The sequence below is a fragment of the Melanerpes formicivorus genome, unplaced genomic scaffold (assembly GCF_026170545.1).
Source record: "Melanerpes formicivorus ecotype bairdi unplaced genomic scaffold, bMelFor1.0.p_v2 SCAF_40, whole genome shotgun sequence".
Classification (NCBI taxonomy): Eukaryota; Metazoa; Chordata; class Aves; order Piciformes; family Picidae; genus Melanerpes; species Melanerpes formicivorus.
The window spans coordinates 3,345,675-3,367,415 of record NW_027142392.1 but is presented as its reverse complement, the minus strand read 5'-3'; the positions used below and the strand labels follow the sequence as shown (position 1 = coordinate 3,367,415).

General features: G+C 47.5%; 1 long non-coding RNA gene across 1 annotated transcript; it reads left to right on the top strand.

Annotated features, from left to right (window-relative positions):
* Window positions 1-348: 348 nt before the first annotated feature.
* On the top strand, window positions 349-7,700 carry LOC137451194 (uncharacterized). Its single transcript, XR_010989744.1, has 3 exons — window positions 349-381; window positions 5,668-5,844; window positions 6,118-7,700. It is a non-coding gene; the product is annotated as an uncharacterized lncRNA (long non-coding RNA).
* The last annotated feature ends 14,041 nt before the right edge of the window (window positions 7,701-21,741 follow it).

Sequence of the window (21,741 nt, the reverse complement as noted above, 5' to 3'; positions counted from 1 at the left end):
CAGCAAAATGATTATTATGGAGATTTCACTGCAATAGCCACCATTGTGCTTGATTTGATGAAGTGTTGATGGGTTTGTTCTTTTTGCTTGGAGGCAAAGCAAACCATGAGCTGCAGTTGGACATTATGAAAGATTTATGGAAAGTAAAGGTATTTAAAATGCCCTTCCTTCACCACCCCCTCCCCTTTCCCCCCAGAGCTGCCCCATTTCCCCCCTTTTTCCCCTCACACCCCAGGGCACCTGGGCTCTGTTGGAGTCTCCTCCCACCCCAGGTGTGGCCACTTGGCCCTCCCCACCCACTCCCCTATTTAATCCCGTGCAGGAAAGGCAGAAGCCCCAAGCTGAGCCCATCTGGGCTGGAGGATCCTCCTCTGATCTCTGGTGAGTGCCCCTGGTGCACACTGGGTGATGGTGGTGGTGACAACAAAGGCCGGGGGGCCTGGTGGCCCCCCGGCTGTTAGGGCAACAGTTGATGACTACTCCAATATCATCCACGGGTGCTGGCTGGGCCTCCTTACTGGGGCTGAGCTCTTCTGTGTGATATCTTGGCTGGTGAGAGTCTTGCCCCTGGCTCTGGGATGGGTGCAGAAATGGTGGTGGTAGAGCAGGAGCTGTTTAGGCAGGGTGGAGGATGGTGAAGAGGGAGCAGGGGCTGCTTTGGGAAGATGAAGTGGAGGGGGGAAGCAGGTTTTGCTGTTCCTCCTCGTTGTTTCCCTGCACCCTGGGATAGGGCACTAAGGCAGTGGTGGGATTCCTCTTCCCTGGGGGGACTGAAAAGCCATGGAGATGTGGTGCTGAGGAACAAGGGTTTAGTGGGGACCTGGCAGTGCTATGTTAGACCTGATGCTCTTAAAGGTCTCCTCAAACTAAAACAATTCTGTGTTTCTCTGACCCTTGGGGTGGGACATGAAGGACCTTGGCAGGTGAACCTTCAGGCATCTAGGGAGGGTTGTGCTCAAGGATCATAGGATGTTAGGGGTTGGAAGTGAGCTTTAATCACAGAATTTCAGGGGCTGGAAGGGACCGTGAAAGATCATCCAGGCCAACGCCCCTGCCAGAGCACCTCCTGTGTTGTAGTTTATATCCATTACCCCTTGTCCTATCCCAGGGTGCAATGGAGAAGAGCCTGTTCCTTCCCCCTTGACACCCAGCCCTCAGGTATTTATAAACATTTAATAAATCCCCTCTCAGTCCTCTCCTCTCCAGATGATGCCAAGAAGCACAAAGGCTCAGATTCCTGTGGCTCTACAGCACAGCTGTGTTAAGTGCAGAGCAGTTCACACAGGGTGGGGTTTTAGAGTGGAGGAGAACAAAAAAGTAGCTAAAATTATATGGAATTAGATCATTGTATCAAATCATAGAGTGATTTGGGTTGGAAGGGACCTTAAAGATCATCACCATGGGCCAGGACACCTCCTGTTAGACCAGGTTGCTCAAGGCCCCACCATCCCTCTCCAGCTCTCGTGTAGGCCACTCCAAATGCTGGAAGGCTGCTTGAAGGTCTCCCTTGGAGCTTTCTCTTCTCCAGGCTGAATGACCCCAACCCTCTCAACCTGTCTTCAGAGGTCAGCCCTCAGACCATCTTTGTGGCCCCACTCTGGACCTGAAATGAAAACCAGTAACTGATTTAGCAATGGTAGTTCCATCTCCAAACTTTCTAAGGGGTTTGTAATGGTGCTCTCCTTCAGGTTCTGTGCCTGCAAGAGTCTCATCTACGCTGTGTGCCTTAGAACAGGCCAGTACGGCGGTCAGTGTCACAAAATGGTGCTGGGAGAGACAAAGCTCTACTTGGGACCACAGCAGAGCACTGAGCTTCTGTAAGCTCATGAGATGATAGAAAATAAGTGACTGAGATCAGGCAGAGGGGAAGCCTCTGTTCCTCCAGTGGTTTTCCTGAATGTGATAGGTGGCATGGTGCTTTTCCCACTGGCACCTGAAGAAAAGGGAGGGAATGAATTCTGCTGGGCTGTCATTTGAGGGAGTGGAAGTTCACTGCCTGCACTTGGGTCAGAGTTTTTACTCTCCTGCTCTTTACAGAAGAATAGCTTTGTGGGCAGTACTGTAAAGAGCAGTAACTAACAGCTCCTGAATAAATGAGGCCAGCCAGGCTGGAGGTGATTGTTCTGCCTTGTCAAACTGGTTGGGGAGGAGGGTGTAGTGTAGCAGAGGGCAGCCACCAGAGAACAGACATCTTGGGGGAGGCAGGGGGGTGAGAAGGCCATGTGTCAGTGAGCTCTGGAGTCACGCTTCAGAGAGTTAATACAAATGAGAGCTTAAGTACTGAGACCTAGAAAAAACACCTTCACCTTCTGCAAGACTTGTTCTACATGAGTGGTGGAGTTGGATAGGTGCTGGTAGCCTTGTTGCCCCACTCCCATTATCAATGACTGTTCAGCAGTTGGTGGCTTGGTCGTAGAGCAGTGTGGGCTTGTTTTTTTTCCCAGGGATCACACAATAACTAGGATTGCAGCTTGCTTACTTCTGCCTGGAACAGAATCTTCTGGTGCAACAACACTCTTCTCCCAAAAGAGACCACCACGTGCCACTCTGCTGTCTTAAGCACTGCACAATGAGGAGGTGCCAGCTCCTGTGGGCTCTGCTGCAGCTCCTCTTAGAATAGATTTTTTCCCTCTTAAGGTCTGAGTTGTAGGACTAGAGTGGTTGCAATAGAACACAACTTTGCTACATTTAAAAACAAACCCTACAGCTTGGAAACTGTGAGTCAGGTCCACCCTCAAGCTCAGAAACCAGAAAGCAAATAAAAGGACCTACCGATGGTGCCCAAAATAAATACCCACAGCGCTGGGGCACCTGACTAGGGAAGGGTGTAGGGGAGAAGCTCTTTGGGGTTTTTTTAATCCTCAAGCTTGGCACATCTGCCACAAACTAAACAAACAAATGGTTCTTGGAGTCAGGAAAGGACAAGCTAATGTACAACAGGCTGAGGGACAAATCAGTGGTCACAGTAATCTGCCACAGGTGAGTGCTTCTCTCAGAAGCGACTTGAAATGCCAGGCAACCCTCCCACTGAAATCTTGGGGATGTGTTTAACCAACCATTTTGGTTTTGCTCTAAGAATTAGTGACAGCTACTATGAAAAATGTATACAGAGAAATATAAACACTGCCAACTGCTGTAAAACTTAGTGGGAAACTTCCTTCCTTCCTTGGCTTCCCTGACACCCCAGTGCCAGTGCAGCCACAGGCACTGAGCAGTCACCCTGAGTCAGGCTTTGTGAAAGCTTTAAGCATTGCCTTTCCTTTCTTTCAATTCCAAAGTTTTACAGAAGTCAGCTGCTTGTTTTTCCTTGCAGCCACTAGGGTTATCAATGGCAGAGAGAAGGTGGAATTCCTGCTTAATCTGGACTCCCAACAGGTTTTATGGGGAAAGAAACACTTGTATCATTAGTCTTGCACCATCAAGGACAGCTGGTAACAAGTAAATGTCTTCAGCTCCTCAATGCTGCCACAAGGCAGCCTTGCCAAAACGTGGCAGTAAATGGTGTATTATTTCTCCTTGGGTTAGTGCTGCCTTGTAATCCTTCAGTCTCAGGATGGTACGTTAGGCTCAAAATGACCATCACATGAACACTAAGGACACTGCTCAGCAGGTGTCAGAGTGAATTAGTGGCCCATACTGACAAATAATTAACACTTAACCTTGGCCAAATGAGCAGCCCTAGTAGACCACACACACAAATGTGTTCTGAGAACAACTGAAGAGGGCCTATTCCTGGAATGCTCCAGGAGCGTTATGACAATATCTTTGCTCCTCCAGCTCAGCCAGACCTGATGGGCATCTCATGTTTCTCACTACAGATGACAACTGTGCAAAAAAGAATGACTTCTGTCAGAAGTGCTGTTAAACTTGGAAAAACAGCAGGGTGGGTTGACCCTAGCTGGAGGCTGGGTGCCCACTAAAGCTGCTCTATCACTCTCCTTCTCAGATGGGCAGAGGAAAGAGGAAACTAATGGAAGGTTTGTGGGTCAGCATAAGGACAGGGGAAGGACATCACTCACCAACTACCATTGTGGCCAAAACAAACCTGGGGGAAATGTTTGTTTGTCTGTTTATTACCAGTCAGACCAGAAATGGAGAATGAGAAATAAACCCCTGTCTTCCCCCCCCACCCCTCCCATCTTCCAAGGCTCAGCTTCACTCCTGAGTTATCTGTCTTCTACCGCACAGTGGTGCAGGGGGATAGGGAATGGAATGGGAGCTGCAGTCACTTCATTACGTCTCCACTGCTCCTTTCTCTCCAGGGCAGGACTACTCATGCTCTTGCCCTGCTGCAGTGTGGAGTCTCTCCCATGACTGACAGTCCTCCACGAACTTCTTCACTATGAGCCCTTCTCATGGGCTACAGGTCTTCACAAGCTGCTCCAGTGTGGGTCCCTTCCCCAAGGTGCCGTCCTTCAGGAGCAGACTGCTCCCGTGTGGTCCTGAGTCTTCCCAGCAAACCTGCTCCCATAAGGCCTCCCTTCTCCACATGTCCAGAGAAGGCTTCACATGAGGTCATAGCCACCTTTGGGCATCCACCTGCTGTGGCATGGGGTTCTCCTTGGCCTGCAGGTGATATCTGCTCCACCATGGACCTCCATGGTCTGCAGGGAGATGCCTGCCTCAGCATGGTCTGCACCTGCAGCACCTCCTCTCCCCCCTTCTTCACTGACTTCTGTGCCTGCAGAGTTGTTTCTCTCACACATTCTTATTCCTCTTGGGCTGTGTTTGCTCAATTGGAGGGTTTTCCCCCTTTCTTAAATGTGTTTTCACAGAGGCACTGTCACTGATGGGCTTGGCCTTGGCCAGCAGTGGGTCCATCCTGGAGCCAGCTGGCATCGCCTCTGTTGGACATAGGGGAAGCTTCTAGAAGCCACAGACTGTAGCACCTCACTTCCAAAACCTGTCCAGGCAAACCTAGTGTCCCGGTAGCCCTTATTTCATGTCCCTGCACAGACTCACCTTGATTTGAGCAGAACTCAATGGATAGTGCAAGTTTAGATCTCTTTTTTAGGTGAAAAGCTGAAACAGTGGTCCTAGAGGCTTTATGAGCGTTCATGACAGGAGCTATTTGAGCAGAACAAGGCAGGTTTATTTGATGGCTAAACAGTCTTAAGAGAGCTAAATAGCTTAGACAGCAAATCTTTATTTAGATTTAATTGCAGTAGATTTAATTAACAGTTGTATATTAAAGACCTGAGAGTCTCTGACAGTCGCCAATGCTGCAAAAACTACACATTCATGAAAACCAGGAGGCTGACTTACACTGTGAGGTGTTTGCAGTGAAGTCATGAATGCAGTTTCTTTGGGATGAAAATAATGGCTGTTACCAAACCCCAACAAAACCACCCAACTGGCATAAAAGGCCAGATCTAGGAGAAAGTGTGAAGTATTGGAAGAATTCATAGTGAGCAGACTTGCCTGGTGTAAGCAGCAGCCTACTTCAGTATCAGGTACTGCAGTGGTTCAAAGATTTTGATGCTATCATAAAGAGGAAACTAGGAAGCATGTTTCTATTTTAGCTGCTGAGCTATAATGGCAAAGCTGTGCCCCTAGCATGGGTGGGTACAGCCCTGCTCTGCCTGGCTGCCAAGGGATGGGGTGGGCCTGTAGCACAGGGCTCCAGCTAACGGCAGGCTGTAGCTTATTTCTCACATTTCCCTGCAGCAGGACAGATGCCCTTTGGTCTGTTTGAACTCCTGTGCAGACTGGAAAAAGAAGAAGTTGCAATACTCCACTGTAAAGGAGAGAAGCTAAAGCCAAGGTCACTCACAGTAATGATTTTGTCTCTCCTGCCTTTGGGATCCATGGCTGCTGCATTGGTTCCATAAGGAGAAAGTTCAGGTTTGGAAATAGAGTCAAGACCAAAAATGCATGTGACTGTTGTTTTATCATCTTTGCCTTCCCACTCCTCCACTGTAGATGACTAATTTCCCCTCAAGTCCTTGGGGGCACTGACAGTACAGCATAGCCTCCAGCTGCTTCAGGAATGGCTCTTCATCATGCTAGGAGAAACTAGCCTGGATGCAGAACATGCAGCCCACATGCAGCTTCCATATTGTATCCTTCTTAGAGGCAGATACTGACCTGTAATTTCTCTTTTCCTGTCCCTTTTAGGTCTTGAGAGGACATCTGACCAAGACTGTTGTACTAGCAATGGATAATCCTGCACTAATCCATTTATTTACCTGCATGACTTCCCTCTGCTCTTGCAAATGATAGCATCTGTCCAGCTTCCCTAGCCTGGCTCTTGGGCATGTATGTCCCTCCAAGGAATGCCACAGCCACACAAGGAGAAGACAGAATGCTCAAACATGCCAATGGTCAATGCAGTTCAGGCAAAGACAAACAACTGCTTCATATTTGACCCCAACAACCTTTTGGTGAGCAGCGTCCTCTGGTATTGCAGAAATGGAGAAGTACCTGCAGGTTAATGAGACCATGAGAAATGTAAACTTAGGGTTTTTCCTTTCTGTCTGGAGCTCTGATGTGTCTTCCACAGCCGTCCTCTGAATTTCTGGTGCCTTTGTTTTGGTTTTATTTTTCCCAGAGCAGACAGGAATATTAGCCCTCCAGAAACAAGTTTTACAAGAAGATCTAATTACATACTCTATATTCAACCCAGGGCATATTATACAGCCTACTTTTGAAACAAAGCTACTTGTTATGGTTCCCTAATGTCATTACTAATGTTATAATAGGGATTTTGTGTCTGACCTGCCTCCTATCTCACCACTCTATCAGATTGGTTGCCTTTTGTGAGTTCTGATTAAGCATTAACTCAAAACATAAATCCTCAGGAATTTTCCTAGTCAGTCTGACACTTTCTAGTTTGCTGCCAGGCACAGAAACCCCATTCTACAAAATCCTGTGCTGTTGCTTTACTGAATGAATGCAGAACACTCTTGAAGCCATGGCAAATACAGACCTTTACAGGGAGAGGCTTAATTCCTTCCAGCTGTATAATTTCCCATCTCTTGCTACATCCTGTGTTTTCCTAATCAAACCACCTGCTGTTTCAGCTGAATGGCTAAAACTGCTACCTGTCTGGTCTAAGTTTAGAATCCAAAGAGGATGGAACAAGATGATCATTCATCATTCAATCTGTATCCTCCAAGCAGGTAACTAAATTCAGTATTCAAATGAAACCTAAATGTTCAGTTGGACTGAGAAGCTCCTGAAGCAGCTTGGTAGACTGCATTCCTAGTGGGAAGAAACTCCTCTGCCTTTAAAATCTGGGCTGTTCTCACAGCTAGGAACACACCCTTAGGAAACAGCAAAGAGATTCTCCCAGAAGTGGGGACTGCACACAGTTTCCATATAAGGAATTCTCCCTGGAGCCTTAAACAAAGGAAATTGTCCTCTTTTCCTAGTGTGAGTCCTATGAATCATTTTTCCCCCAGAAGAGGCTTCAGTACAACTTTCCTAGATGAACACGTTCACTTCAGCAGCTCAAGTTCCTATGCTTTCAGTTTTGGTTTTGCAAAAGGAGGTAGAAATGATGTCTCAAGTTCCAGTAGGCAGACTTCTTTCCTTAGCTGCTTCATATTCCCTGCTCCAGGTGACTGGGGAGAGAGCTGCTCTGTCTGCAGAGACAAAAGACAAAGCAAGGGTCTTTTTTTACAGAAAGACTTTCTGAAATCTGCAGAGAATCTATTTGGATGACAAATATTTGTTACTACTCCCAGGAAATAAAAGAGGCCCCAGCCCCTGTGTACAATTCATGTAGGAAATTAAGGGGGGGGGGGGGGGGGGGGGAGGGAGCCTTAACCACCCTCTAGATCTGTTTTTGCTCTACTGGCCTTCTGATGAGTAACAGGCTTTAGGGACCTCTTAGAATCAAGGTCAAAGATTGCTACATGACTTAAGAACCCACCTTGGAGCTCACAACTAAGGTGCCCTTCCCTTCTGGTGCCAGTGAAGCCACCTCTCCCTCTGTGTTACTCGTGCCACTAGCTTGTGAGCTCCTGGATAGCACAGGCAATGTCAGTGCAAACCTTCAGCTCCTGCCTGGAACTTGGATTTTTCTCCTCTACTGGCTCTTTGTATCAAGTTCATACCTGTAACTTTCCAAGAGCTGTTTTAGCCTGCAGGCAGACCTCTCAATTGCCGTTGCAAGATCTCCCAATAAAATCAGGACCTAATTATTAGTGATTTCCCACCCCCTCCCCCCAGAAGCTGATAAGCAATTAGATGTAGTGGGGTGTGGACTCTGACCAGCCTACACCCTAAATATCTTTATGTATCCTTGTGGGTAGCCGCAGCTGCTAGCTGCTCCAGCCAGCTTGGTCCTTGGAAAGTGCCAGCAAGCCTCCTGCTTATGCTCCCCTAGAGCTGGCTTCATGAACAAACAGAGTGTTGGCCACTATAAAGACAGCAACACAGCTGGAATTTCCATGGGCATCATCTGGCACTTTCCAGCTCCAAGATGAGAGCTAGGTCTCAGCTCAGAATGTTTTACTGCTCCAGCAGAGACAGGAGTTGCTCAGTAGCAAGAGAGCAGATGATAAAGACTGTGGAAGGAATACTGGGAGGAGTGTAAAGGTTGCTTTGGCTCTAAGTAAATAATGTACTCATTCTTTCAGTTTCCTTTCCCACTTGGAGGAGAGGGGAAAGGTGGGAAAAAGCAAGAGAGGAGATTCACACATCTCTTGTTTCAGTTCTCTATGACACAATGAAGGGAGCTGCGTTCCACATCTGGTCTTAAACTGAGCGGTGGATGAACCCCACTCCTTGCACTCTCTCCATCACTGTCTCTCAGCTGTGTTCATTCCTGGGAAGGCTTTCTCTTGCCAGGCATGTTCTTGCATCCTCCTTCCACCCACCCATGTTTCTTTGGCAGATGTCTTAGCCTTGCTCCAGCCCTTAGGATGCCTCCACCTACCACTTCCTGCTATAAAAACCCTTTAGAGTTCTACCACTTGGATAAGGAGGCCCCAAGTGCTGAATTGTGCCACCTCTCAAAGGCACAGACAGAAGGAGGGCTGCACAGTGACAGTAGTGTACCTTGGCAGCTCTTTTCCTGCTTGTGTTCTCAGAGATCCACACACATCAAGAACTGAGTCTGTTTTAACAGCCCCTGAATTCCTTTCATTCACTTCAGCAGCCCCTGTAGCACATAAGAGTCACCACAGTGAACACTCCTTGTACAGCAGCTACTGTGTGGGAGTATTTGTGGCTGTCCTACACAGCTCTCAAGATACGCCATTTCTCCAGCCATGAAGATTGTTGTCCTTTGTGACTCTTCAGCTGCAACAACCTGGCCTTCATGCTGCCCTTTGGGCCCTTAAGCCATTCCCCTGTGCATCATGTGAGTACAAATAGGCAGCTCCAGCCCAGCCACTTGTGGGAGGGTGCAAAAGATTTTTAAGACACAAAGAAGCTGAGGGAAGAGGCAGGAAGATGAGAGAGCTCTGTGGAGACTAGGAAAGGAACTGCAAAGGGCTTCTGCCAAAGGGAGATGATGTTCCATGGGAAACTCAGCAACACAGAGGAGTGTGTTCAGATTCCCTTCTGACACTGCTGTTGGTGGAGAAGGGAGTGGATGAGTTTAAAGCATCACTAGGAGCTGGCTTGTCCTGCTTGCTCCATTTTAAGTTATTAAAAATAGAAATAAACTGTTAAAAAAAAATAAATCTACTTTCCTGAACCTCTCTGTCAGGAGTAGAAAAGAACAAAACTTACATTTTATTTCTAAGCTGGCATTTCATTTAATGTTACAAAACTCTAATGTTTGGGCTGTAAATGCTTCAGGCAACTTGAAAGAAAACTATTTCCACTGGCTCTTAAATCACAGAAACAGTTCTATTGCTGTGAATTTCTCACACTGTACACAAAAAAATAGGAGCTTTTAATGCTTTTGAGTTGGCTCTTCTTTGTTTACCTCATACCATAATAACAGGGAAGGGTTCATAAGTATAGAGTATATGCTTGAAATAATGGTGAAACAACGAATGGCAAGATTCCTAGAGGGAAAAGCTGTAAGTTTATGTCAGTAAGCAGCAGGGACAGGAGAGAGAGAGACAAAGAGGGGCAAAGAGATAAGGGCATTTATCAAAAGCTGAACATTTTACAGCAGCAAATATATGATTAGCTTTCTAATACTGTAGCTCTCAGAAAATGTATGCCATGAATTCTTTCAAGCCCCTCAAAACTTACTTGTGTGTGAAAGGCACTACGTGCCAGGGGCCCAAACCAAAGAACATGTACAAATATTTCAGGGAATTCATTTAACGTACTATAGGATCCCTGCATGTCATGTAAATTATTCTGACTGCAATTACAAGGCTTTTTATGCCTGAGAGGAATCAAAGCAAGTTTCCTATGTTCCTGGAATATAGCTGTGAAATGAGTGCACGATAAATTAGGCCTTTCTCTCCTTATTTTTGCTGGCTTTCTTATATCAGGAAAACTTCAGTGCTGGCCAAAGACAAAGGTTTGGGATTTTTTTCCCCATAGGAGACCAATGATTACAACATTTCCTCTCCAACCCACATTTCTACCCCTTGCTTCCTGGAGGCTGTTCTAGTCCCCATCACACCAGTCTAATTCTCATGATAATAAAATGATGCCCTGCTCAGTTTCAAAAAGATAAAACAGGATCCAAAAGCAGGGAAGGCTTCCCAGCTGTGAATCAGTTAAGGAGACTTCCTCCAGACCAGAGTTAGTTAAAGAAGATCCTGAGCCTCAAAGATTTAGAGGTCTAACTTGTATTTAAAGGCACCTAATTACCTTTAAGAATCTGAGCCTAAGTCCCTTGGGGTTAACTTGTAGCTCTCTCCTTAGTGTTTCCTACAGTTGTTTCAGAAAGATCCCTGTTTGCTTTGCTGACACTGGGCACTTCAGGAGGGAACAGGGCTCTTATTTCAGACCTATGGATGCCAGCAGGTATCAGAGCAGTTAAAAGTGAAGGTGCTTCAAAGGAACTGCTGGCACCTTCTCAATCCCCACTGTGAATTTAGTTTCTCATTCACACTGACTTGACTTTGCACACACCTGAAACCCCACCTACTGCCAATTCTTCTTATGCTTTCCACCTTCTATATGCTTACATACAACTTCTTCCATGAGCCCTACATAATACGCTGCCTGCCTCTAAGAAGCTGCAGGCTCTTTCTTTCCTCTCCTGCTTTGCGACATCCTTGCTTTGGAATCCATCCAGTAAGCTCCTTAAGCACAAAGAGTCACAAGCACTTAGCACAGAAGTGTATTACATTAGTAATAGTAATAGTAATATAATAAGTAGCCCACAAATGGAACCCTAAGGGGCTTCTAATCTCTGCAAGCACTTGGAAAGCAACATCCCAAAACTTTTTAATTTGGGTGAGAGTTCTTAGCAGCAACATAATAAGCAAAATATCAAACAGGTTTGTACAATTACCCAGCCAAGTGGGCTCCAGCACAAGGAGTGTGTGTGTATAGTTCAGCTGTGGCAGAGCATTGCCCATGCCTGGGTTTTTGGAGCTGAGTTTTAAACACAGTTTGGAGGGAACGTGTAGGATGTGTTACTCTTCTGCTCTACTCCCTTGCAACTGGGTGCCAGGTTGGAGGAGTGAATCATTTTTGGAAGCAGTGGGTCTCTTTTAAGCTGCCTGAAATAAGGGATGACACAATGTATGCAGTTATGCACATACTAGCAATACACTGTTGATGCTTTCATTTAATGGTCTTGACTCTTTTTTTAAGTTAAATGATGTCATATATAATTTCAACAACTCTGGTGTTTCTAAGAACATTTTGTTCTCCATTTTACTGGAAGATTTCCGTACCAAAATTGTGAGCAAAACGAGCAGTTGATTTAAAACTGCTACTGGAGTTTCTGGTCTTACTTAGGACTGAAATGTTGTTTATGCTTAAAAAATAATGATAATTAAATAGAGGTATCTTCAAATAGCAACTTTTGCTTCAGACCACTTTGACTACAGTATCTTCCCCACTGCTCAGCAGTGTGACGTTCGAAGGGACAATCACTGAGATTCCCATGAAATGCACATATTTTAGCAAACATTGATTGGTTTGGAGTTCAGCAGTGGTCTGCACTTGGAAAAGATTTGTCCTGGGAAAGAGCTGTCTTAGCCTGGAAACCAAAGTGGCTAAGACTGGAACGTGTCCAGAGAAGGGCAACAAAGCTGGAGTGAGGGGTTTGGAGCACAAGCCCTAGGAGGAGAGGCTGAGGGAGCTGGGGTTGCTTAGCCTAGAGAAGAGGAGGCTCAGGGCAGACCTTATTGCTCTCTACAACTACCTGAAGGGTGGTTGTAGCCAGGTGGGGGTTGGTCTCTTCTCCCAGGCAACCAGCACTAGAACAAGAGGACACAGTCTCAAGCTGTGCCAGGGGAGGTTTAGGCTGGATGTTAGGAAGAAGTTCTTCACAGAGAGAGTGATTGTCCATTGGAATGTGCTGCCTGGAGAGGTGGTGGAGTCACCATCTCTGGAGGTGTTTAGGAAGAGACTGAATGGGGTGCTTGGTGCCATGATTTAGTTGATTAGATAGTGTTGGATGATAGGTTGGACTCAGTGATCTTGAAGGTCTCTTCCACGCAGGTTAATTCTATTCTATTCTATGCAATTCTATGTTATTCTAAGACACGGGCAACAGCCCTTGCCCCTGACGCAGCAGAAGCTGATGTGTTTGTCCATACTTTCCACTGCTGGTGCCCGCCTCCCCAGCAGGTGCTGGGAATGCACTGGCACGGGACTTGGAAATCTCCTGAGGAAAACCAGCCTCCCCTTGGAAAAAGCAAGCCGTCGTCGCCAGCCTACCCAGGGAAAACTGCCGGCTTGGAATCTGGGGCACTGAGGTAGCCCTCAGGGCTGCGTCCTCTCACAAACCGCCCCCAGAGCTCGCGGGTGGGATAACGGAAGCTTCGCTGGGCTGAAACCCGAAGATTTGCCCCTATCAGCTCTCCTTTTCCCTGCAGTTTTCCCTCGAGGCTGGGGAGGTGGGGGAAAAAAATCACTTCATAATAACGTAGAGCCGCTCGGGGAGTAGCGGTGGGGGGTGGTGTGTGTGGAGAGCGCTCGGGCCCGCCGCCGCTCCCGCCTTCCCCCGCCCAGCGGCGGCAGAGAGGACGCCGCGTCCACCTAACGGCCGCTGCCGCCATGGAAACGCCATCGCCTGCAGCGCGCCGCGGCGGGGCCGGGGCGAGGGGGCAGGGGCGAGGGGGCGGCGGGCGCGGCCCTGGAGGGTCTGCGGCGAGATTCGCACTGCAGGGTACCTCAACCCAAAGCGCACAGAGTGAAACCACAGAGAGAAACGTAAATCAGGCAGACACAGGACTGCTCGGCCAGTGAAATGTGTAAATGCCCACGCTTATGAAAGGGAGGACGTGAAACCGAACACCGAGGTAGATGGAGAAGCGGGCAAAAGGGACAAGCTGGTAGTTAAAATTTCCCCCCTGTTGAGTTTAAATGCAGCCCGTCAGCCTCTCTCCATGGGCGGTCTTGAGGCGGTGGTTTCAGCCAGGTCCTGTGTCAGTTTCACTGGCAGGTGGCTCTGAGAGGCATCCCCGCCCAGGGACGATGCTGGTCGCCGCCCACTGTGATTCAGGGCAGCTCAAAGGGTCTCGTTTTGGATTGCTATTTATAGGCTCCAAGATAATTGACTTTTGTGAGGTACTTTTCCGTTTTGGCCTAACTCTGGTTTGCCCTAGGCCAAGACTTGCTAGATTTGGGGGTCCTGGTACTTTTCAATCAGTTGTGGATGGCCAGAGCTTTCTGGATCTTGGGGTCCTGGTCTCCCCGCTCTGGGCCACAGCCCAAGTACAAGTGTACTGGCTGCAAGGAGGCTGACTGATAGTTCAAGATGATAAGGAGGGGACTAGGCTTCAGGTGTGCCACAGGAATGCCTCAGCCAGTGCTCTGGTCCGCTGCAGGAGATAATTGTCATTCCTGGCCCCAGAGAACAGGAGGCAGGAACCAGGTATGTTCAGAGGGGCACCGTGACGCTCTGGCTGGCTGCCTGTCACAGTCTGTACTTTTCCAGTGAACTGCTGCGTGCCTCAGGGAGGGAGTCACACCCTGCATCAAGAGGCTCACTCGATGAGTGAGGGGGAATTGTGCCACCACAATGAGCACCACAAAGAGGAACACAAGGGGAGGAATCCGAGATTTGCCTGGGAAGAGGAAAGGCAGCAAAGCTACACTTCATCAGCTGTCATTCCCCTTCCCAAATATGGAATACTGCCTCAGGGTCCCTCAGGGTGCTGACTGACCACACAGCTGACGTGGCCCCAGGGCTAGTTACTGCTGGAGTGCTGCTTGCATGGCCCACCACCTCTCTGTCCCTTCTTATCCCTTGTGCTGCCCTCTGCAAATTGTGCCCAAAACCAGGGCAAGGAAGCAGAATGGTAGAGGAACTGGTTGCTACTGCAGAGGTGAGGAGACTGGGATGTTCCCTGCTGATAGATCATCTGGGCTGGAAACACGAAGGTGCACCCACAGTTTGATATTCCTATGCTGTCAACAAATAACAGCAACAAACTGTCAAGCCTCTGTGCTGCCCATCTGTATAAAAGATGGCAGTTTGCCACCGATAGAGATTAATCCTCCAGCTGAAATGGCAGAAGGGCATGTTGTGGAGTTACAGTGTTCACTGAGCCTGCTAATGCTTATGCAGTAACATGCATGAATTCAGATGATGAGTGCCCTCTCCGTGCTTTTAATATAGCCTGCAAAATTGTGTTGCAGGACTCGTTCTTCATTTATCCTCCTCCTGCATATATTCATCACATTGCAGGTTTCAATGATATGAGTGTGTGGTTTTTTGCCACAGGATGCCTCTCTTCCTTAGTGCATGAGGTGGATGAGTTGCAGCTGGGCACTGAAGGGGGAAGTTACACAGCCAGCTCCTGTCTCAGTTTTCCAGAAACTGGAACATGTATAGTGAGCAACATGAGGGAGGGCCAAGGGAGATGGGACAGTCTCAGGAGCAAGGCAGGCAAACATCACTTGGCAGCACTGCAGGCTCTCTTTGCCTATGTGACACAATGCTGGGCAGCAACTCCAGCACGCTGGCCACTGCCAGTATGTGCTCCAGTGATTGGGTGTCCTACCTGCACCACCAGAGGTACAGATCAGATTGTCAGGTTTCTAGTCCCAATACAGAAAGTGGAAAAAAAAAAGATGTTAAATACCCTGGAAAAGGAAGCAAAAGAAAAGTTGGATGTGTCTCAGATTGAGAATCCAAAGTACTGTGTCTGTTGTTTATATTCTTCGCTAGCCTTAAGGTTTGGTTAAAAGGAGCTTTTCCTGCGGTATCAAAGCTCTGCCCGTGTGCCGCTCCCTGCCTCTGCACAGCAGCTGCCAGCTCCCCAAAGGCACTAATGCAACCATCTGTGTGCCTGCAGTGCAGATGAGTTACAGGCCAATCTCATAAATGATTGCATCAGCACTGCTATGGAGGACGTGCAGTGTGCTGCAGGAGTGGGACTGGGCAGCTGGAAATGGGGGCTGATGTCTTCAGCTTCTTTTGCCATGGAGAAAACATGCCTAGAACTGCACCCTGAGTCCCTTATCCCTAGAGTAGTAACGGTGTGAAAACTCGCCCCTCACCTCTGGAGGGTCTGTAACAACATCTACACGAATGTTGGTGAGTAACTCTGCCATCTGAGCCCTCGGGCTGCGGCAGCCTTTGGTGTCTATGGACACATAAACATAGGCAGAAGAGAGAAGAAATCAAACGATTGAGCAGGCACTCACCAAGTGGTCACTGGCTGCGCTGCTCACCAAATGATGCCTGGATCCTACAGGAAGCAAACCCACCCTGGAACAGACCATGTAATTAAAGCCTGCACCCGCGCACAACTGCGCAGGGGGCCATGCGAAGGGCACAGTTTGTAGCCCTGCATTTGGCTAAAACACTAATTTCCTTTGAGGCATTCTGGTTGTCCAAAAATACCTCTCCTCCCATCTAGAGCTGTTCAGGGTGGCTGTCCCTCCATTTCAGGCTGCCTGTGACACCTGGGAGGCTGTCACTGCCAGCAGTGGCACCGTGCCCGAGGAGCAGCAATGAGCTGGTAGGGACGTCCTGAGTCCTGCCTGCTGCGGGCAGCCGAGCCCAGCCCTGGAGCCGGAGAGGGGTTGCTGCTATGAATTTCCTGAGCGGCAGGGGTGGAGAGAGGCAGCCTGGGCTGCCCAGGGTAAAGCAGGCTCTGGGGGTATGCTATTGATTTGCTGGGGCAGACTTTTGACATGGGGCAAGAGAGAGAAGTGGGCAGCTGGGGCCTGTGAGAGGATGGCTTGCCCCACCAGAGATCAATACACACCTCAGCAGATGGGGGAGCAGGCACTGGCAAAGCCCATAGTTAGAGGGGTTGAAGTTTTGTTCTGTTTGTCTTACAGGGAAAAAAAGAAAAGAGATGAGGAGATAGGTTTAAGAATTCAGGATGCAGAAAAGGGAATAACCTCTTTACTTACGGAGTAGCACAGCCCAGCTAGCAGTGACTGTTCTTTTAAAGACTTGGAAGTTTGTCTGTAGCTGAGGAAATCATGACTGGTCAGGGTGGGGAATCTAGAGAGTTTAGTGCATGTTTGTTGGGTTACTTTTGGTTTGAAATGAGGGCAGCTTCAGGGACAAGTGGCTAAGCTCTCAAGCCAGTATTTTGTGGTTTTACAATCACACTTTCAAAAATGTTTTCTCCTTCCTGTTGCTGTGCAGAGGATTCACCAAAATAGCCCTGGAGATTGCCAGCACACCAGGCAAAAGAAAAAAAGTATTGCTAATAGCATCTGGTTTGCTGTTTGTGTGACATACAACACCAGAAGAAAAATAGGTTTGAAATGCAAGTGTGTTTTCTATTGTTTTTAATGCCACAGTGGCTCTTTAAGAGTGCAACATTGCCACCAGAGTTTATTTTGCTTTTCCCAGTAAATAAGAGTTAGGCTGCCAGGAGTGGTTACTTTGGGTTGTTTTTTTTTTTCAGTTGTTCCTAAAATTGTGGTCTAAAAACTCCTAAAATGCAGATTGTGCTGTTGCATGTTTTTGGAAGGACAAGTTCATTGTGTCCCTACAACACTCCATACTCTGCTTCTCTGCTGCACAGTTGCCTCTAAGCTGGATTCAAAGAAATCCTATTTCAAACCTTTGTTCTCTTTAATGAGGGCATAGGGAAAGCACTTCCTTTTTTGGCTGGAGTAAGTACAATACAAAAATGATGAGCTAGACTGGTCACAAGTGGTGACTGATGAGTGGCTGTTCATGCTGATACCATGCTTCTTGGGTTGGCTTTGGTTTGTGCATCCAGTAGTCCTGAGGCAATGCTCAGGCACAAGCCTAAAACCATTCCCAGTAGGCAGCATGGGGATTTGCTTTAGGAAAGAACTGTAGAATCATTTTGGTTGGAAATGACCTTTAAAATCATGAAGTCCAGCCATTCTCTAAATATACCAAAGCTGGTGCTAAACTGTGCCTCTCATCACCACATCTCTGCCTCTTTGAAACATCTTTAGGGATGGGGATTGAACCACCTCCCTGGGGAGCCTGTTCCAGGGCTTGAGAATCCTTTTATTTAGTGAAATCCTTTCTTCTCATGTCCAACCTAAATCTCCCCAGGTACAACTTGAGGCCTTTTCCTCTCATCCTGTCACTTGTTAGCAGAGAGAACCTGTTCATGTTACTCATGCAGACAAATTATTTCTAAAGGAGGTAATTCCTCATTTTCAAGTGGAAGGCTGAGGAGGAAACAGTGAGGTGAAGCAGGCAGGGCAAGCAATAGGAAATCTTGGGATACAATTAGAATCTTCTTTTGATTAAGTTTCAGGGCGATAAATTCACTGTGTTGATGTTTCAGGTTCTGGTAATGAGGCAACTGCCACAACTGTCAGCTTTGGTAAGTACTCAGCTGGCCCACACCTATCCTATGGAATGCCCCAGGTCCCCTGTTAGGAAGGTCTCAAGCTGGTGGAACATATGGGATGCATGGAGCTGCTTGCCTGGTTTCTTTACAGAATATGTAGTAATTTAAGTAACAAAATGTAGATTTCAGCTGCACCAGGTACATCCAAGCAATCCTATTTTATTTTTTTTCCCCAGAAAAAAATGTGGCTTTCCTCTAGGATGTCAAATATAAACTACAAAGTAAAGGGAGAAAGAAGCTGGATAAAATTTACATTGTCTCCTGCTGTAAGCTCTGGCAGGGAGTGTCATCTGCTGAGTGTGTTCTTGCCTCAGACTAAGCCTGCCAGTGTGTCTAGAGAGACCAACATCAGTTTGAAGAAGGAAAGATGTCTGGAACCACTCCCCTTCAGCAAGCTGCTTCAGCTCTTCAGCCACTAAACTTAGGGATACAGCAGCTGTAGACCAACAAAATTAATTCCAGCTTCCCTTGCCCTCCCTCCCCAAACCCCGAACACCCTGAGTTATCCCTAAATAATGTCTGTGGTTGCCTATTTAAGTTGCTTGCAAAGTTTCCACTTAACCACAGTCATTTTGTAGGAATGAGTGTGTTCCTTCAGTGCTAGAGGATAATGCTTTGTGATAGAAAGAGCAGAAATAGGGAACAAAAAAAAAGGCCAGAGGAAAGTAGAGGCCTAGCCTCATATTGCCCAAATAGCCTGAGCAGAGTCAGGGAAAAGCCAGGCACACCATATTTAGGGTTGGATGGTGTTTGTTCAGGCAAGAAAGCTGTTGTCTATGCAGTTAATTCCAAGCACTTTTAATTGGTCTGATTCACAGGCTGCCACACTGGGAAAGAGTGAAGCCCAATTAAGCCTGGAAAGGGCACAAGGGGCCCCACCTGCACCTTAAGATTGCCTGCCATAAAAACAAGAATGCCAAGGCAGGTCCCTGCTCCTGAAGCAGCTCTGCTTTCAAATCCCCGAGGCTTTGCTCTTCCCTGCTCCTGTCAGGCTGTGTGACTACCTGGGGAGGTTAAGTCACAGAGACTTTCACTGGAGTGGGAGTCTTGCCAACTCGAAGCTTCACCAGAGCAGTAGCCTTATAGCACAAACCAGCTGTCTGTAGGGGAGCAGGTGGGAAGCTGAGCAGCCTTTAAAATCAAATAACAACTTACCTGCTACATACTTAAAATAGCTCATTTTTAAAGTAGGAAAGCTGCAGATGCCAAGGAAAAGGTTACAGGCATGCACAGGCTAGAGAAGGATGACTGTTTCCAGCAGAGAGCTGTGTGTGTGTGCAGTCAGGATGTGCTAATCCAGACTCTCACAGATATGGCACCAAGATACCTCTGCTTTGTGAGTCTGACATTCCCAAAGGTGCCTCCAGGATTTAGATATTTAGTTCCCAGTGGCAACAGGGTGCTGAAAAGCAGTGACTTGTTATGAGGGCACAAAGAGAAGAGCGGAGTGTCTAAGAGTACCCATTTCTTCACCAAAAGTGATGCCAGCTTGTGCTTCCAGCTCCCATCAAGCCATGGCAGCTTTGCACCATTTCAGTGTCATGCTTTACCAGCTCCAGCCATTGTGCTTCTGTAAATTGGCTTGCAAAGGTTCTAGGTTCTCCTCATCAGTCTGGAGGAGGGCAAGCCTCTCTTGAAATACTTGTGGGTCTTTATCCTCCAGGAGGGGCTTGACTCAAAGCAATCTGCAGTGCCTCTGAGCTGAGCTGTCACTGCTTTTGTGTCACTTGAGCAGAAAGCTTTCTGTGCTTGGCATTGTAAATGTCAAAAGTCTCTGACCTGCACAGGTCTACAGCCACAGAGCTGTATTTCCCTTTTTGCCTCAGCCTTTTCTCAGAACTTGTGGGGTACAGAAAAATGCTTATGTGTCCCCAGACAGTTCCAGTAATCAAATACAACAACAGTAGAAATGTCTGCATGTGCACTTGAATGAAATGATACACAAAATTCAGGTGCATTTTTGTATAGTGCAATTTAAAAGCTAATAAATAGCCCCAAAATCACTTCAACTTTGGAATCACAGAACATTAGAGGTTGGAAGGGTCCTCCAGAGATCATTGGGTCCAACCCCCCTGCCAAAGCAGGATCATCTAGGGTAGTCCACATGGGAATTTCACATGCAAACCACTCCGAACAGAAAACATCCCTATTTTTCCATCTTCCCTCTTTCTGGGATGCTTGCCACAGCTTGCTCTGTGTGGTGAAGCTGGGGTGTTAGGCACTGAATTGAAAGAAAGAGAGTGATAGAACTTGTCCTTTATTTATCTCTTTTTGTTTGTTTGGTTGGTTTAATTTGCTTGCTTCTTACCTCTGAGCTGGTATCTTCTGCCATTTGCAGAAGCAATAATCCTTTACATTATATGCCCAAGCCACCACCCTGGTGGAACAGCCCACATTTTAGACACTACAAACTTCTCCCATCCCTCTTTAAAAGGCTGGTGGATTGATCTTGCCCAGCTGTTTCTATGGGTTCTTACCTAGTGTAAGGGGAGCGGCAGAGAGAGAAGACTGAAAGTGGTAGAGGGCTGAACTCCAGTGCTCAGCAGCACGGGCAGCAGGTGTAGCAGACAGCTAAAGCAGTACTGCGCTGGATTTGGCTGGCACATAGTTTTCTTCCCGGTAGCTGTTATGGTGCTGTGTTTTGGGTTTGTGCTGGAAACAGTGTTACTAACGCAGGGATGTTTATGTTACTGCTGAGCAGAGCTTGCTTAGAGTCAAGGTCTTTACTGCCTCTCACCCCACCAGTGAGCTGGCTGGGGGTGCCCAAGAAGTTGGGAGGTGACTCACTGGTATGGCTGACCCCAGCTGAGCAAAAGGATATTCCAGACCATATGATGTCATGCTTAGCACACAAAGCTGGGGGGAGAAGGAAGGAGAGGACGTTCAGATGATGGCATTTGCCTTCCCAAGTAGCTGTTATATGGGATGGAGGCCAGCTCTCCTGGAGATGGCTGAACACCTGCCTGCCCATGGCAAGTGGTGAGTGAGTCCCTTGGCTTGCTTTGCTTGCAGGGGCTGGCTTATGCTTTACCTGTTAAACTGCCTTTATCTCAACACAGACTTTCCTCACTTCTACCCTTCCGATTCTCTCCCCTCGACACACTGGGGGAGAGAGTGAATGAGTGCCTCTAAGTTGCTGGCTGGGGTTAAGTCATGACAAGTGGAGGAGGGTTGAAGAAAGGAAGGAAAAGACAGAAGAATGTTTTAAGATCCTTCCAGCAAAGCACTCGTGTGTTTATTTAGAGTGCTGTGCTTTGTGGCTTCACTGTGCTTTTGCTGTACTTTACAGAGTTTATCAGGAAGACCTTTAAAAAGTCTTGACCTCCATCCCACTCGTTCATGTTGCCATTTGAGCCAAACATTTCACTGGCTTCCTCTCCTTTTTAGTTTTTTAAGCCATTGGGAAGTTCCTCCTCTCCCTCCCTCTTTCTCCACAGAAGGTGCTTGTTAGCTGTCCACGATTTTACAGTCATTTCCCCTCCCTTGCCTGGAGCTGTCTGATCACCTCTCTGATAACTTTGGAAAATACTGTGTTAAAATTCCTTCATTTTTGAAGCCTCTCTCGTTGCAGCTCCTTGAACTGTACATTGGTAGATCAAAGAAGCAGAAACCATTGCCAGCTCAAGATAAAACATCTCCACTGCATCTAGGCACAGCTCAGTGTCTGTTCTTTTCCCATGTCTGCTGTCTCAAAAGACCTTCTTCAATTTCCTACCTCAGCTTGTGCCAAAAGCAGCACCCAGCTATTGAGGTATAACAACATGTGCTAGCAGGGCTCAGAAGTCTGTCTTCACATCAGGCCAATCATCAGAAGCCCTTCCAAAACTAGTATCAACAAAAGAGTGCCTCCTCTTTTACCTCCCTAGAGCAAACAGAGAATTGCATAAAG